We start from the raw sequence: 15,765 nt of genomic DNA on the forward strand, positions 1-15,765 counted from the left end.
TAATTGAATTATCAGGGGTTAGCGCGAACGCAGACCCCCACACTAATAAATAACGACCCCGAGTCACCCACATTTGGGGTGATCGCAGGTTTCAGCCCAACCGAAGTGCAATGGAAAGGCCTCATCCTGGGGAAACCGCCTAGCTGATCACGGTACTCCCTGGTCCAGGTAAGTATGATTTCTTGACGTTTACTGACGTTTATCAACTGACATTTGTGTCTGGAGTAGGAAGTGTGCCTCTAAGTAATGAAAATAAATTAAAACGATTCAGGGCCATGGTACTGCTGATGTCTTAGTATTCCGAATAACTTTATAGCTTATGTTTCAACATTACAAAAGTAACTGAAATGTCTTCAAATAGTCCTTTATTTGCAATTTCAGTTTCTTTTACGGTGGATATATGCTATATAGGTTTGCTCGGACGGCAGGGGATAGTTTCGTATATTGGCCCCTGGCAAATTTCTTAACTTGAGGCAACGGTGCGTATTTTTCAGCTATTATGGTTTTTTAATTAAATATATGGATACATTTTTCAATTCCGCGTTTCGGGCTTGTCTTGTTCTTGAAACTGATATCAGCCATTGACCTCCCATAGTTACTTCACAGCAAGTTGACAGTGAAATAGCAATAGTCGTCTAGCAAGAACTATGGTCAATCACATCCAGCTGTTTAGTACACAATGCTTTCCCGAACTGTTACGTAAGGAAAGGGATTGTGTTTGCACTGGCAAGATCGCTTGGTGTCATAAATGAAAAATGCAGGTATAAATTTGAGGTTGCAGTGCATCAACCTCTTTTGCTATGAACCACTGCAAATCGACTTGTCAGGTCAAAGGAATACTACTATTTGTTTCCTCTGTTTTATTAAATTTGAAATCTTTGTGCCACTGATTGGCCAGCTACGCTTCGCCGTACTCCGAGTCTAGAAGCTTTGGATTGTTGAAAGTGCTGCTGATACAGAAGTAACTGGTGATGCAGATGATCTCTACAATGAGACTTATGATGAAGCTGTCACTGCTTTTGATAAGGACAACAAGCTTGCTGTATTAACGAAGTTGTTCCTGTTATTTGAAGATATTGTTTCTCTCTCTCTCTCTCTCTCTCTCTCTCTCTACTGCAGAGAAGTTCTGTGAAAATAAAACTTGATTTTCGTCGAATCCAGTAAGCATGTTTCCATTTATTTCTCTTTCTTTCTTTCTTTCTCTCACAAATATGCTGGATCGCTGTTACTCAAAGATATTTCACACGTTCGTTGTGAGATGGCTCTTTGAAAGTTGTTTGTTGTAGGGTTTAATGCCATTTTTCAGCACAAGATAGGCTATGCATGGCAGGCAATATAAATGGTGGAGGAAGAACCCGGGAGAAGAAAACTGAACGGAAAGAACTCCCGACCCATGATAACATACTGGCAAGCTTTCTCTGATAACCACATGGGCCAAATCCGAAACTCAAACACACGCAGACAGGTGAGATGGCCGCGATCCGTAATGGTGGGCTATTTAGACCACCCGGGGTACCCACCCCTTGAAAGAGCAGTGTAAGAAATAATAACATTATCGATTGGCACGTGCTAATCAGAGACATCCAGACTAATTTTGTCATAAGCTTGAGATTATTGGTTATTTTTAATTGAATTATCAGGGGTTAGCGCGAACGCAGACCCCCACACTAATAAATAACGACCCCGAGTCACCCACATTTGGGGTGATCGCAGGTTTCAGCCCAACCGAAGTGCAATGGAAAGGCCTCATCCTGGGGAAACCGCCTAGCTGATCACGGTACTCCCTGGTCCAGGTAAGTATGATTTCTTGACGTTTACTGACGTTTATCAACTGACATTTGTGTCTGGAGTAGGAAGTGTGCCTCTAAGTAATGAAAATAAATTAAAACGATTCAGGGCCATGGTACTGCTGATGTCTTAGTATTCCGAATAACTTTATAGCTTATGTTTCAACATTACAAAAGTAACTGAAATGTCTTCAAATAGTCCTTTATTTGCAATTTCAGTTTCTTTTACGGTGGATATATGCTATATAGGTTTGCTCGGACGGCAGGGGATAGTTTCGTATATTGGCCCCTGGCAAATTTCTTAACTTGAGGCAACGGTGCGTATTTTTCAGCTATTATGGTTTTTTAATTAAATATATGGATACATTTTTCAATTCCGCGTTTCGGGCTTGTCTTGTTCTTGAAACTGATATCAGCCATTGACCTCCCATAGTTACTTCACAGCAAGTTGACAGTGAAATAGCAATAGTCGTCTAGCAAGAACTATGGTCAATCACATCCAGCTGTTTAGTACACAATGCTTTCCCGAACTGTTACGTAAGGAAAGGGATTGTGTTTGCACTGGCAAGATCGCTTGGTGTCATAAATGAAAAATGCAGGTATAAATTTGAGGTTGCAGTGCATCAACCTCTTTTGCTATGAACCACTGCAAATCGACTTGTCAGGTCAAAGGAATACTACTATTTGTTTCCTCTGTTTTATTAAATTTGAAATCTTTGTGCCACTGATTGGCCAGCTACGCTTCGCCGTACTCCGAGTCTAGAAGCTTTGGATTGTTGAAAGTGCTGCTGATACAGAAGTAACTGGTGATGCAGATGATCTCTACAATGAGACTTATGATGAAGCTGTCACTGCTTTTGATAAGGACAACAAGCTTGCTGTATTAACGAAGTTGTTCCTGTTATTTGAAGATATTGTTTCTCTCTCTCTCTCTCTCTCTCTCTCTCTCTCTCTCTCTCTCTCTCTCTCTCTACTGCAGAGAAGTTCTGTGAAAATAAAACTTGATTTTCGTCGAATCCAGTAAGCATGTTTCCATTTATTTCTCTTTCTTTCTTTCTTTCTCTCACAAATATGCTGGATCGCTGTTACTCAAAGATATTTCACACGTTCGTTGTGAGATGGCTCTTTGAAAGTTGTTTGTTGTAGGGTTTAATGCCATTTTTCAGCACAAGATAGGCTATGCATGGCAGGCAATATAAATGGTGGAGGAAGAACCCGGGAGAAGAAAACTGAACGGAAAGAACTCCCGACCCATGATAACATACTGGCAAGCTTTCTCTGATAACCACATGGGCCAAATCCGAAACTCAAACACACGCAGACAGGTGAGATGGCCGCGATCCGTAATGGTGGGCTATTTAGACCACCCGGGGTACCCACCCCTTGAAAGAGCAGTGTAAGAAATAATAACATTATCGATTGGCACGTGCTAATCAGAGACATCCAGACTAATTTTGTCATAAGCTTGAGATTATTGGTTATTTTTAATTGAATTATCAGGGGTTAGCGCGAACGCAGACCCCCACACTAATAAATAACGACCCCGAGTCACCCACATTTGGGGTGATCGCAGGTTTCAGCCCAACCGAAGTGCAATGGAAAGGCCTCATCCTGGGGAAACCGCCTAGCTGATCACGGTACTCCCTGGTCCAGGTAAGTATGATTTCTTGACGTTTACTGACGTTTATCAACTGACATTTGTGTCTGGAGTAGGAAGTGTGCCTCTAAGTAATGAAAATAAATTAAAACGATTCAGGGCCATGGTACTGCTGATGTCTTAGTATTCCGAATAACTTTATAGCTTATGTTTCAACATTACAAAAGTAACTGAAATGTCTTCAAATAGTCCTTTATTTGCAATTTCAGTTTCTTTTACGGTGGATATATGCTATATAGGTTTGCTCGGACGGCAGGGGATAGTTTCGTATATTGGCCCCTGGCAAATTTCTTAACTTGAGGCAACGGTGCGTATTTTTCAGCTATTATGGTTTTTTAATTAAATATATGGATACATTTTTCAATTCCGCGTTTCGGGCTTGTCTTGTTCTTGAAACTGATATCAGCCATTGACCTCCCATAGTTACTTCACAGCAAGTTGACAGTGAAATAGCAATAGTCGTCTAGCAAGAAATATGGTCAATCACATCCAGCTGTTTAGTACACAATGCTTTCCCGAACTGTTACGTAGGGAAAGGGATTGTGTTTGCACTGGCAAGATCGCTTGGTGTCATAAATGAAAAATGCAGGTATAAATTTGAGGTTGCAGTGCATCAACCTCTTTTGCTATGAACCACTGCAAATCGACTTGTCAGGTCAAAGGAATACTACTATTTGTTTCCTCTGTTTTATTAAATTTGAAATCTTTGTGCCACTGATTGGCCAGCTACGCTTCGCCGTACTCCGAGTCTAGAAGCTTTGGATTGTTGAAAGTGCTGCTGATACAGAAGTAACTGGTGATGCAGATGATCTCTACAATGAGACTTATGATGAAGCTGTCACTGCTTTTGATAAGGACAACAAGCTTGCTGTATTAACGAAGTTGTTCCTGTTATTTGAAGATATTGTTTCTCTCTCTCTCTCTCTCTCTCTCTACTGCAGAGAAGTTCTGTGAAAATAAAACTTGATTTTCGTCGAATCCAGTAAGCATGTTTCCATTTATTTCTCTTTCTTTCTTTCTTTCTCTCACAAATATGCTGGATCGCTGTTACTCAAAGATATTTCACACGTTCGTTGTGAGATGGCTCTTTGAAAGTTGTTTGTTGTAGGGTTTAATGCCATTTTTCAGCACAAGATAGGCTATGCATGGCAGGCAATATAAATGGTGGAGGAAGAACCCGGGAGAAGAAAACTGAACGGAAAGAACTCCCGACCCATGATAACATACTGGCAAGCTTTCTCTGATAACCACATGGGCCAAATCCGAAACTCAAACACACGCAGACAGGTGAGATGGCCGCGATCCGTAATGGTGGGCTATTTAGACCACCCGGGGTACCCACCCCTTGAAAGAGCAGTGTAAGAAATAATAACATTATCGATTGGCACGTGCTAATCAGAGACATCCAGACTAATTTTGTCATAAGCTTGAGATTATTGGTTATTTTTAATTGAATTATCAGGGGTTAGCGCGAACGCAGACCCCCACACTAATAAATAACGACCCCGAGTCACCCACATTTGGGGTGATCGCAGGTTTCAGCCCAACCGAAGTGCAATGGAAAGGCCTCATCCTGGGGAAACCGCCTAGCTGATCACGGTACTCCCTGGTCCAGGTAAGTATGATTTCTTGACGTTTACTGACGTTTATCAACTGACATTTGTGTCTGGAGTAGGAAGTGTGCCTCTAAGTAATGAAAATAAATTAAAACGATTCAGGGCCATGGTACTGCTGATGTCTTAGTATTCCGAATAACTTTATAGCTTATGTTTCAACATTACAAAAGTAACTGAAATGTCTTCAAATAGTCCTTTATTTGCAATTTCAGTTTCTTTTACGGTGGATATATGCTATATAGGTTTGCTCGGACGGCAGGGGATAGTTTCGTATATTGGCCCCTGGCAAATTTCTTAACTTGAGGCAACGGTGCGTATTTTTCAGCTATTATGGTTTTTTAATTAAATATATGGATACATTTTTCAATTCCGCGTTTCGGGCTTGTCTTGTTCTTGAAACTGATATCAGCCATTGACCTCCCATAGTTACTTCACAGCAAGTTGACAGTGAAATAGCAATAGTCGTCTAGCAAGAAATATGGTCAATCACATCCAGCTGTTTAGTACACAATGCTTTCCCGAACTGTTACGTAGGGAAAGGGATTGTGTTTGCACTGGCAAGATCGCTTGGTGTCATAAATGAAAAATGCAGGTATAAATTTGAGGTTGCAGTGCATCAACCTCTTTTGCTATGAACCACTGCAAATCGACTTGTCAGGTCAAAGGAATACTACTATTTGTTTCCTCTGTTTTATTAAATTTGAAATCTTTGTGCCACTGATTGGCCAGCTACGCTTCGCCGTACTCCGAGTCTAGAAGCTTTGGATTGTTGAAAGTGCTGCTGATACAGAAGTAACTGGTGATGCAGATGATCTCTACAATGAGACTTATGATGAAGCTGTCACTGCTTTTGATAAGGACAACAAGCTTGCTGTATTAACGAAGTTGTTTCTGTTAATTGAAGATATTATTTCTCTCTCTCTCTCTCTCTCTCTCTCTCTCTCTCTCTCTCTCTCTCTCTCTCTCTCTACTGCAGAGAAGTTCTGTGAAAATAAAACTTGATTTTCGTCGAATCCAGTAAGCATGTTTCCATTTATTTCTCTTTCTTTCTTTCTTTCTCTCACAAATATGCTGGATCGCTGTTACTCAAAGATATTTCACACGTTCGTTGTGAGATGGCTCTTTGAAAGTTGTTTGTTGTAGGGTTTAATGCCATTTTTCAGCACAAGATAGGCTATGCATGGCAGGCAATACAAATGGTGGAGGAAGAACCCGGGAGAAGAAAACTGAACGGAAAGAACTCCCGACCCATGATAACATACTGGCAAGCTTTCTCTGATAACCACATGGGCCAAATCCGAAACTCAAACACACGCAGACAGGTGAGATGGCCGCGATCCGTAATGGTGGGCTATTTAGACCACCCGGGGTACCCACCCCTTGAAAGAGCAGTGTAAGAAATAATAACATTATCGATTGGCACGTGCTAATCAGAGACATCCAGACTAATTTTGTCATAAGCTTGAGATTATTGGTTATTTTTAATTGAATTATCAGGGGTTAGCGCGAACGCAGACCCCCACACTAATAAATAACGACCCCGAGTCACCCACATTTGGGGTGATCGCAGGTTTCAGCCCAACCGAAGTGCAATGGAAAGGCCTCATCCTGGGGAAACCGCCTAGCTGATCACGGTACTCCCTGGTCCAGGTAAGTATGATTTCTTGACGTTTACTGACGTTTATCAACTGACATTTGTGTCTGGAGTAGGAAGTGTGCCTCTAAGTAATGAAAATAAATTAAAACGATTCAGGGCCATGGTACTGCTGATGTCTTAGTATTCCGAATAACTTTATAGCTTATGTTTCAACATTACAAAAGTAACTGAAATGTCTTCAAATAGTCCTTTATTTGCAATTTCAGTTTCTTTTACGGTGGATATATGCTATATAGGTTTGCTCGGACGGCAGGGGATAGTTTCGTATATTGGCCCCTGGCAAATTTCTTAACTTGAGGCAACGGTGCGTATTTTTCAGCTATTATGGTTTTTTAATTAAATATATGGATACATTTTTCAATTCCGCGTTTCGGGCTTGTCTTGTTCTTGAAACTGATATCAGCCATTGACCTCCCATAGTTACTTCACAGCAAGTTGACAGTGAAATAGCAATAGTCGTCTAGCAAGAACTATGGTCAATCACATCCAGCTGTTTAGTACACAATGCTTTCCCGAACTGTTACGTAAGGAAAGGGATTGTGTTTGCACTGGCAAGATCGCTTGGTGTCATAAATGAAAAATGCAGGTATAAATTTGAGGTTGCAGTGCATCAACCTCTTTTGCTATGAACCACTGCAAATCGACTTGTCAGGTCAAAGGAATACTACTATTTGTTTCCTCTGTTTTATTAAATTTGAAATCTTTGTGCCACTGATTGGCCAGCTACGCTTCGCCGTACTCCGAGTCTAGAAGCTTTGGATTGTTGAAAGTGCTGCTGATACAGAAGTAACTGGTGATGCAGATGATCTCTACAATGAGACTTATGATGAAGCTGTCACTGCTTTTGATAAGGACAACAAGCTTGCTGTATTAACGAAGTTGTTCCTGTTATTTGAAGATATTGTTTCTCTCTCTCTCTCTCTCTCTCTCTCTCTCTCTCTCTCTCTCTCTCTACTGCAGAGAAGTTCTGTGAAAATAAAACTTGATTTTCGTCGAATCCAGTAAGCATGTTTCCATTTATTTCTCTTTCTTTCTTTCTTTCTCTCACAAATATGCTGGATCGCTGTTACTCAAAGATATTTCACACGTTCGTTGTGAGATGGCTCTTTGAAAGTTGTTTGTTGTAGGGTTTAATGCCATTTTTCAGCACAAGATAGGCTATGCATGGCAGGCAATATAAATGGTGGAGGAAGAACCCGGGAGAAGAAAACTGAACGGAAAGAACTCCCGACCCATGATAACATACTGGCAAGCTTTCTCTGATAACCACATGGGCCAAATCCGAAACTCAAACACACGCAGACAGGTGAGATGGCCGCGATCCGTAATGGTGGGCTATTTAGACCACCCGGGGTACCCACCCCTTGAAAGAGCAGTGTAAGAAATAATAACATTATCGATTGGCACGTGCTAATCAGAGACATCCAGACTAATTTTGTCATAAGCTTGAGATTATTGGTTATTTTTAATTGAATTATCAGGGGTTAGCGCGAACGCAGACCCCCACACTAATAAATAACGACCCCGAGTCACCCACATTTGGGGTGATCGCAGGTTTCAGCCCAACCGAAGTGCAATGGAAAGGCCTCATCCTGGGGAAACCGCCTAGCTGATCACGGTACTCCCTGGTCCAGGTAAGTATGATTTCTTGACGTTTACTGACGTTTATCAACTGACATTTGTGTCTGGAGTAGGAAGTGTGCCTCTAAGTAATGAAAATAAATTAAAACGATTCAGGGCCATGGTACTGCTGATGTCTTAGTATTCCGAATAACTTTATAGCTTATGTTTCAACATTACAAAAGTAACTGAAATGTCTTCAAATAGTCCTTTATTTGCAATTTCAGTTTCTTTTACGGTGGATATATGCTATATAGGTTTGCTCGGACGGCAGGGGATAGTTTCGTATATTGGCCCCTGGCAAATTTCTTAACTTGAGGCAACGGTGCGTATTTTTCAGCTATTATGGTTTTTTAATTAAATATATGGATACATTTTTCAATTCCGCGTTTCGGGCTTGTCTTGTTCTTGAAACTGATATCAGCCATTGACCTCCCATAGTTACTTCACAGCAAGTTGACAGTGAAATAGCAATAGTCGTCTAGCAAGAACTATGGTCAATCACATCCAGCTGTTTAGTACACAATGCTTTCCCGAACTGTTACGTAAGGAAAGGGATTGTGTTTGCACTGGCAAGATCGCTTGGTGTCATAAATGAAAAATGCAGGTATAAATTTGAGGTTGCAGTGCATCAACCTCTTTTGCTATGAACCACTGCAAATCGACTTGTCAGGTCAAAGGAATACTACTATTTGTTTCCTCTGTTTTATTAAATTTGAAATCTTTGTGCCACTGATTGGCCAGCTACGCTTCGCCGTACTCCGAGTCTAGAAGCTTTGGATTGTTGAAAGTGCTGCTGATACAGAAGTAACTGGTGATGCAGATGATCTCTACAATGAGACTTATGATGAAGCTGTCACTGCTTTTGATAAGGACAACAAGCTTGCTGTATTAACGAAGTTGTTCCTGTTATTTGAAGATATTGTTTCTCTCTCTCTCTCTCTCTCTCTCTCTCTCTCTCTCTACTGCAGAGAAGTTCTGTGAAAATAAAACTTGATTTTCGTCGAATCCAGTAAGCATGTTTCCATTTATTTCTCTTTCTTTCTTTCTTTCTCTCACAAATATGCTGGATCGCTGTTACTCAAAGATATTTCACACGTTCGTTGTGAGATGGCTCTTTGAAAGTTGTTTGTTGTAGGGTTTAATGCCATTTTTCAGCACAAGATAGGCTATGCATGGCAGGCAATATAAATGGTGGAGGAAGAACCCGGGAGAAGAAAACTGAACGGAAAGAACTCCCGACCCATGATAACATACTGGCAAGCTTTCTCTGATAACCACATGGGCCAAATCCGAAACTCAAACACACGCAGACAGGTGAGATGGCCGCGATCCGTAATGGTGGGCTATTTAGACCACCCGGGGTACCCACCCCTTGAAAGAGCAGTGTAAGAAATAATAACATTATCGATTGGCACGTGCTAATCAGAGACATCCAGACTAATTTTGTCATAAGCTTGAGATTATTGGTTATTTTTAATTGAATTATCAGGGGTTAGCGCGAACGCAGACCCCCACACTAATAAATAACGGCCCCGAGTCACCCACATTTGGGGTGATCGCAGGTTTCAGCCCAACCGAAGTGCAATGGAAAGGCCTCATCCTGGGGAAACCGCCTAGCTGATCACGGTACTCCCTGGTCCAGGTAAGTATGATTTCTTGACGTTTACTGACGTTTATCAACTGACATTTGTGTCTGGAGTAGGAAGTGTGCCTCTAAGTAATGAAAATAAATTAAAACGATTCAGGGCCATGGTACTGCTGATGTCTTAGTATTCCGAATAACTTTATAGCTTATGTTTCAACATTACAAAAGTAACTGAAATGTCTTCAAATAGTCCTTTATTTGCAATTTCAGTTTCTTTTACGGTGGATATATGCTATATAGGTTTGCTCGGACGGCAGGGGATAGTTTCGTATATTGGCCCCTGGCAAATTTCTTAACTTGAGGCAACGGTGCGTATTTTTCAGCTATTATGGTTTTTTAATTAAATATATGGATACATTTTTCAATTCCGCGTTTCGGGCTTGTCTTGTTCTTGAAACTGATATCAGCCATTGACCTCCCATAGTTACTTCACAGCAAGTTGACAGTGAAATAGCAATAGTCGTCTAGCAAGAAATATGGTCAATCACATCCAGCTGTTTAGTACACAATGCTTTCCCGAACTGTTACGTAGGAAAGGGATTGTGTTTGCACTGGCAAGATCGCTTGGTGTCATAAATGAAAAATGCAGGTATAAATTTGAGGTTGCAGTGCATCAACCTCTTTTGCTATGAACCACTGCAAATCGACTTGTCAGGTCAAAGGAATACTACTATTTGTTTCCTCTGTTTTATTAAATTTGAAATCTTTGTGCCACTGATTGGCCAGCTACGCTTCGCCGTACTCCGAGTCTAGAAGCTTTGGATTGTTGAAAGTGCTGCTGATACAGAAGTAACTGGTGATGCAGATGATCTCTACAATGAGACTTATGATGAAGCTGTCACTGCTTTTGATAAGGACAACAAGCTTGCTGTATTAACGAAGTTGTTCCTGTTATTTGAAGATATTGTTTCTCTCTCTCTCTCTCTCTCTCTCTCTCTCTCTCTCTCTACTGCAGAGAAGTTCTGTGAAAATAAAACTTGATTTTCGTCGAATCCAGTAAGCATGTTTCCATTTATTTCTCTTTCTTTCTTTCTTTCTCTCACAAATATGCTGGATCGCTGTTACTCAAAGATATTTCACACGTTCGTTGTGAGATGGCTCTTTGAAAGTTGTTTGTTGTAGGGTTTAATGCCATTTTTCAGCACAAGATAGGCTATGCATGGCAGGCAATATAAATGGTGGAGGAAGAACCCGGGAGAAGAAAACTGAACGGAAAGAACTCCCGACCCATGATAACATACTGGCAAGCTTTCTCTGATAACCACATGGGCCAAATCCGAAACTCAAACACACGCAGACAGGTGAGATGGCCGCGATCCGTAATGGTGGGCTATTTAGACCACCCGGGGTACCCACCCCTTGAAAGAGCAGTGTAAGAAATAATAACATTATCGATTGGCACGTGCTAATCAGAGACATCCAGACTAATTTTGTCATAAGCTTGAGATTATTGGTTATTTTTAATTGAATTATCAGGGGTTAGCGCGAACGCAGACCCCCACACTAATAAATAACGACCCCGAGTCACCCACATTTGGGGTGATCGCAGGTTTCAGCCCAACCGAAGTGCAATGGAAAGGCCTCATCCTGGGGAAACCGCCTAGCTGATCACGGTACTCCCTGGTCCAGGTAAGTATGATTTCTTGACGTTTACTGACGTTTATCAACTGACATTTGTGTCTGGAGTAGGAAGTGTGCCTCTAAGTAATGAAAATAAATTAAAACGATTCAGGGCCATGGTACTGCTGATGTCTTAGTATTCCGAATAACTTTATAGCTTATGTTTCAACATTACAAAAGTAACTGAAATGTCTTCAAATAGTCCTTTATTTGCAATTTCAGTTTCTTTTACGGTGGATATATGCTATATAGGTTTGCTCGGACGGCAGGGGATAGTTTCGTATATTGGCCCCTGGCAAATTTCTTAACTTGAGGCAACGGTGCGTATTTTTCAGCTATTATGGTTTTTTAATTAAATATATGGATACATTTTTCAATTCCGCGTTTCGGGCTTGTCTTGTTCTTGAAACTGATATCAGCCATTGACCTCCCATAGTTACTTCACAGCAAGTTGACAGTGAAATAGCAATAGTCGTCTAGCAAGAACTATGGTCAATCACATCCAGCTGTTTAGTACACAATGCTTTCCCGAACTGTTACGTAAGGAAAGGGATTGTGTTTGCACTGGCAAGATCGCTTGGTGTCATAAATGAAAAATGCAGGTATAAATTTGAGGTTGCAGTGCATCAACCTCTTTTGCTATGAACCACTGCAAATCGACTTGTCAGGTCAAAGGAATACTACTATTTGTTTCCTCTGTTTTATTAAATTTGAAATCTTTGTGCCACTGATTGGCCAGCTACGCTTCGCCGTACTCCGAGTCTAGAAGCTTTGGATTGTTGAAAGTGCTGCTGATACAGAAGTAACTGGTGATGCAGATGATCTCTACAATGAGACTTATGATGAAGCTGTCACTGCTTTTGATAAGGACAACAAGCTTGCTGTATTAACGAAGTTGTTCCTGTTATTTGAAGATATTGTTTCTCTCTCTCTCTCTCTCTCTCTCTCTCTCTCTCTCTACTGCAGAGAAGTTCTGTGAAAATAAAACTTGATTTTCGTCGAATCCAGTAAGCATGTTTCCATTTATTTCTCTTTCTTTCTTTCTTTCTCTCACAAATATGCTGGATCGCTGTTACTCAAAGATATTTCACACGTTCGTTGTGAGATGGCTCTTTGAAAGTTGTTTGTTGTAGGGTTTAATGCCATTTTTCAGCACAAGATAGGCTATGCATGGCAGGCAATATAAATGGTGGAGGAAGAACCCGGGAGAAGAAAACTGAACGGAAAGAACTCCCGACCCATGATAACATACTGGCAAGCTTTCTCTGATAACCACATGGGCCAAATCCGAAACTCAAACACACGCAGACAGGTGAGATGGCCGCGATCCGTAATGGTGGGCTATTTAGACCACCCGGGGTACCCACCCCTTGAAAGAGCAGTGTAAGAAATAATAACATTATCGATTGGCACGTGCTAATCAGAGACATCCAGACTAATTTTGTCATAAGCTTGAGATTATTGGTTATTTTTAATTGAATTATCAGGGGTTAGCGCGAACGCAGACCCCCACACTAATAAATAACGGCCCCGAGTCACCCACATTTGGGGTGATCGCAGGTTTCAGCCCAACCGAAGTGCAATGGAAAGGCCTCATCCTGGGGAAACCGCCTAGCTGATCACGGTACTCCCTGGTCCAGGTAAGTATGATTTCTTGACGTTTACTGACGTTTATCAACTGACATTTGTGTCTGGAGTAGGAAGTGTGCCTCTAAGTAATGAAAATAAATTAAAACGATTCAGGGCCATGGTACTGCTGATGTCTTAGTATTCCGAATAACTTTATAGCTTATGTTTCAACATTACAAAAGTAACTGAAATGTCTTCAAATAGTCCTTTATTTGCAATTTCAGTTTCTTTTACGGTGGATATATGCTATATAGGTTTGCTCGGACGGCAGGGGATAGTTTCGTATATTGGCCCCTGGCAAATTTCTTAACTTGAGGCAACGGTGCGTATTTTTCAGCTATTATGGTTTTTTAATTAAATATATGGATACATTTTTCAATTCCGCGTTTCGGGCTTGTCTTGTTCTTGAAACTGATATCAGCCATTGACCTCCCATAGTTACTTCACAGCAAGTTGACAGTGAAATAGCAATAGTCGTCTAGCAAGAAATATGGTCAATCACATCCAGCTGTTTAGTACACAATGCTTTCCCGAACTGTTACGTAGGAAAGGGATTGTGTTTGCACTGGCAAGATCGCTTGGTGTCATAAATGAAAAATGCAGGTATAAATTTGAGGTTGCAGTGCATCAACCTCTTTTGCTATGAACCACTGCAAATCGACTTGTCAGGTCAAAGGAATACTACTATTTGTTTCCTCTGTTTTATTAAATTTGAAATCTTTGTGCCACTGATTGGCCAGCTACGCTTCGCCGTACTCCGAGTCTAGAAGCTTTGGATTGTTGAAAGTGCTGCTGATACAGAAGTAACTGGTGATGCAGATGATCTCTACAATGAGACTTATGATGAAGCTGTCACTGCTTTTGATAAGGACAACAAGCTTGCTGTATTAACGAAGTTGTTCCTGTTATTTGAAGATATTGTTTCTCTCTCTCTCTCTCTCTCTCTCTCTCTCTCTCTCTCTACTGCAGAGAAGTTCTGTGAAAATAAAACTTGATTTTCGTCGAATCCAGTAAGCATGTTTCCATTTATTTCTCTTTCTTTCTTTCTTTCTCTCACAAATATGCTGGATCGCTGTTACTCAAAGATATTTCACACGTTCGTTGTGAGATGGCTCTTTGAAAGTTGTTTGTTGTAGGGTTTAATGCCATTTTTCAGCACAAGATAGGCTATGCATGGCAGGCAATATAAATGGTGGAGGAAGAACCCGGGAGAAGAAAACTGAACGGAAAGAACTCCCGACCCATGATAACATACTGGCAAGCTTTCTCTGATAACCACATGGGCCAAATCCGAAACTCAAACACACGCAGACAGGTGAGATGGCCGCGATCCGTAATGGTGGGCTATTTAGACCACCCGGGGTACCCACCCCTTGAAAGAGCAGTGTAAGAAATAATAACATTATCGATTGGCACGTGCTAATCAGAGACATCCAGACTAATTTTGTCATAAGCTTGAGATTATTGGTTATTTTTAATTGAATTATCAGGGGTTAGCGCGAACGCAGACCCCCACACTAATAAATAACGACCCCGAGTCACCCACATTTGGGGTGATCGCAGGTTTCAGCCCAACCGAAGTGCAATGGAAAGGCCTCATCCTGGGGAAACCGCCTAGCTGATCACGGTACTCCCTGGTCCAGGTAAGTATGATTTCTTGACGTTTACTGACGTTTATCAACTGACATTTGTGTCTGGAGTAGGAAGTGTGCCTCTAAGTAATGAAAATAAATTAAAACGATTCAGGGCCATGGTACTGCTGATGTCTTAGTATTCCGAATAACTTTATAGCTTATGTTTCAACATTACAAAAGTAACTGAAATGTCTTCAAATAGTCCTTTATTTGCAATTTCAGTTTCTTTTACGGTGGATATATGCTATATAGGTTTGCTCGGACGGCAGGGGATAGTTTCGTATATTGGCCCCTGGCAAATTTCTTAACTTGAGGCAACGGTGCGTATTTTTCAGCTATTATGGTTTTTTAATTAAATATATGGATACATTTTTCAATTCCGCGTTTCGGGCTTGTCTTGTTCTTGAAACTGATATCAGCCATTGACCTCCCATAGTTACTTCACAGCAAGTTGACAGTGAAATAGCAATAGTCGTCTAGCAAGAACTATGGTCAATCACATCCAGCTGTTTAGTACACAATGCTTTCCCGAACTGTTACGTAAGGAAAGGGATTGTGTTTGCACTGGCAAGATCGCTTGGTGTCATAAATGAAAAATGCAGGTATAAATTTGAGGTTGCAGTGCATCAACCTCTTTTGCTATGAACCACTGCAAATCGACTTGTCAGGTCAAAGGAATACTACTATTTGTTTCCTCTGTTTTATTAAATTTGAAATCTTTGTGCCACTGATTGGCCAGCTACGCTTCGCCGTACTCCGAGTCTAGAAGCTTTGGATTGTTGAAAGTGCTGCTGATACAGAAGTAACTGGTGATGCAGATGATCTCTACAATGAGACTTATGATGAAGCTGTCACTGCTTTTGATAAGGACAACAAGCTTGCTGTATTAACGAAGTT

General features: G+C 41.0%; 10 non-coding genes across 10 annotated transcripts; all 10 read right to left on the reverse strand.

The window, feature by feature from the left end:
• Window positions 1-12: 12 nt before the first annotated feature.
• LOC149773925 (U1 spliceosomal RNA) lies at window positions 13-176 on the reverse strand. The gene has a single exon (XR_016417151.1). It is a non-coding gene; the product is annotated as a U1 spliceosomal RNA (small nuclear RNA).
• Window positions 177-1,637: 1,461 nt separating this feature from the next.
• Window positions 1,638-1,801, reverse strand: LOC149773926 (U1 spliceosomal RNA). The gene has a single exon (XR_016417152.1). It is a non-coding gene; the product is annotated as a U1 spliceosomal RNA (small nuclear RNA).
• A 1,483-nt stretch (window positions 1,802-3,284) lies between these two features.
• Window positions 3,285-3,448, reverse strand: LOC149773927 (U1 spliceosomal RNA). The gene has a single exon (XR_016417154.1). It is a non-coding gene; the product is annotated as a U1 spliceosomal RNA (small nuclear RNA).
• Window positions 3,449-4,903: 1,455 nt separating this feature from the next.
• On the reverse strand, window positions 4,904-5,067 carry LOC149773928 (U1 spliceosomal RNA). Its single transcript, XR_016417155.1, has one exon. It is a non-coding gene; the product is annotated as a U1 spliceosomal RNA (small nuclear RNA).
• A 1,487-nt stretch (window positions 5,068-6,554) lies between these two features.
• On the reverse strand, window positions 6,555-6,718 carry LOC149773929 (U1 spliceosomal RNA). Its single transcript, XR_016417156.1, has one exon. It is a non-coding gene; the product is annotated as a U1 spliceosomal RNA (small nuclear RNA).
• A 1,477-nt stretch (window positions 6,719-8,195) lies between these two features.
• LOC149773930 (U1 spliceosomal RNA) lies at window positions 8,196-8,359 on the reverse strand. Its single transcript, XR_016417157.1, has one exon. It is a non-coding gene; the product is annotated as a U1 spliceosomal RNA (small nuclear RNA).
• Window positions 8,360-9,826: 1,467 nt separating this feature from the next.
• Window positions 9,827-9,990, reverse strand: LOC149773931 (U1 spliceosomal RNA). Its single transcript, XR_016417205.1, has one exon. It is a non-coding gene; the product is annotated as a U1 spliceosomal RNA (small nuclear RNA).
• A 1,468-nt stretch (window positions 9,991-11,458) lies between these two features.
• On the reverse strand, window positions 11,459-11,622 carry LOC149773932 (U1 spliceosomal RNA). Its single transcript, XR_016417158.1, has one exon. It is a non-coding gene; the product is annotated as a U1 spliceosomal RNA (small nuclear RNA).
• A 1,467-nt stretch (window positions 11,623-13,089) lies between these two features.
• Window positions 13,090-13,253, reverse strand: LOC149773933 (U1 spliceosomal RNA). The gene has a single exon (XR_016417206.1). It is a non-coding gene; the product is annotated as a U1 spliceosomal RNA (small nuclear RNA).
• Window positions 13,254-14,721: 1,468 nt separating this feature from the next.
• Window positions 14,722-14,885, reverse strand: LOC149773934 (U1 spliceosomal RNA). The gene has a single exon (XR_016417159.1). It is a non-coding gene; the product is annotated as a U1 spliceosomal RNA (small nuclear RNA).
• Between the last annotated feature and the right edge of the window lie 880 nt (window positions 14,886-15,765).

Source organism: Sinohyriopsis cumingii, unplaced genomic scaffold (genome assembly GCF_028554795.1).
Source record: "Sinohyriopsis cumingii isolate HCF-2022 unplaced genomic scaffold, ASM2855479v2 utg000547l, whole genome shotgun sequence".
NCBI lineage: Eukaryota > Metazoa > Mollusca > Bivalvia > Unionida > Unionidae > Sinohyriopsis > Sinohyriopsis cumingii.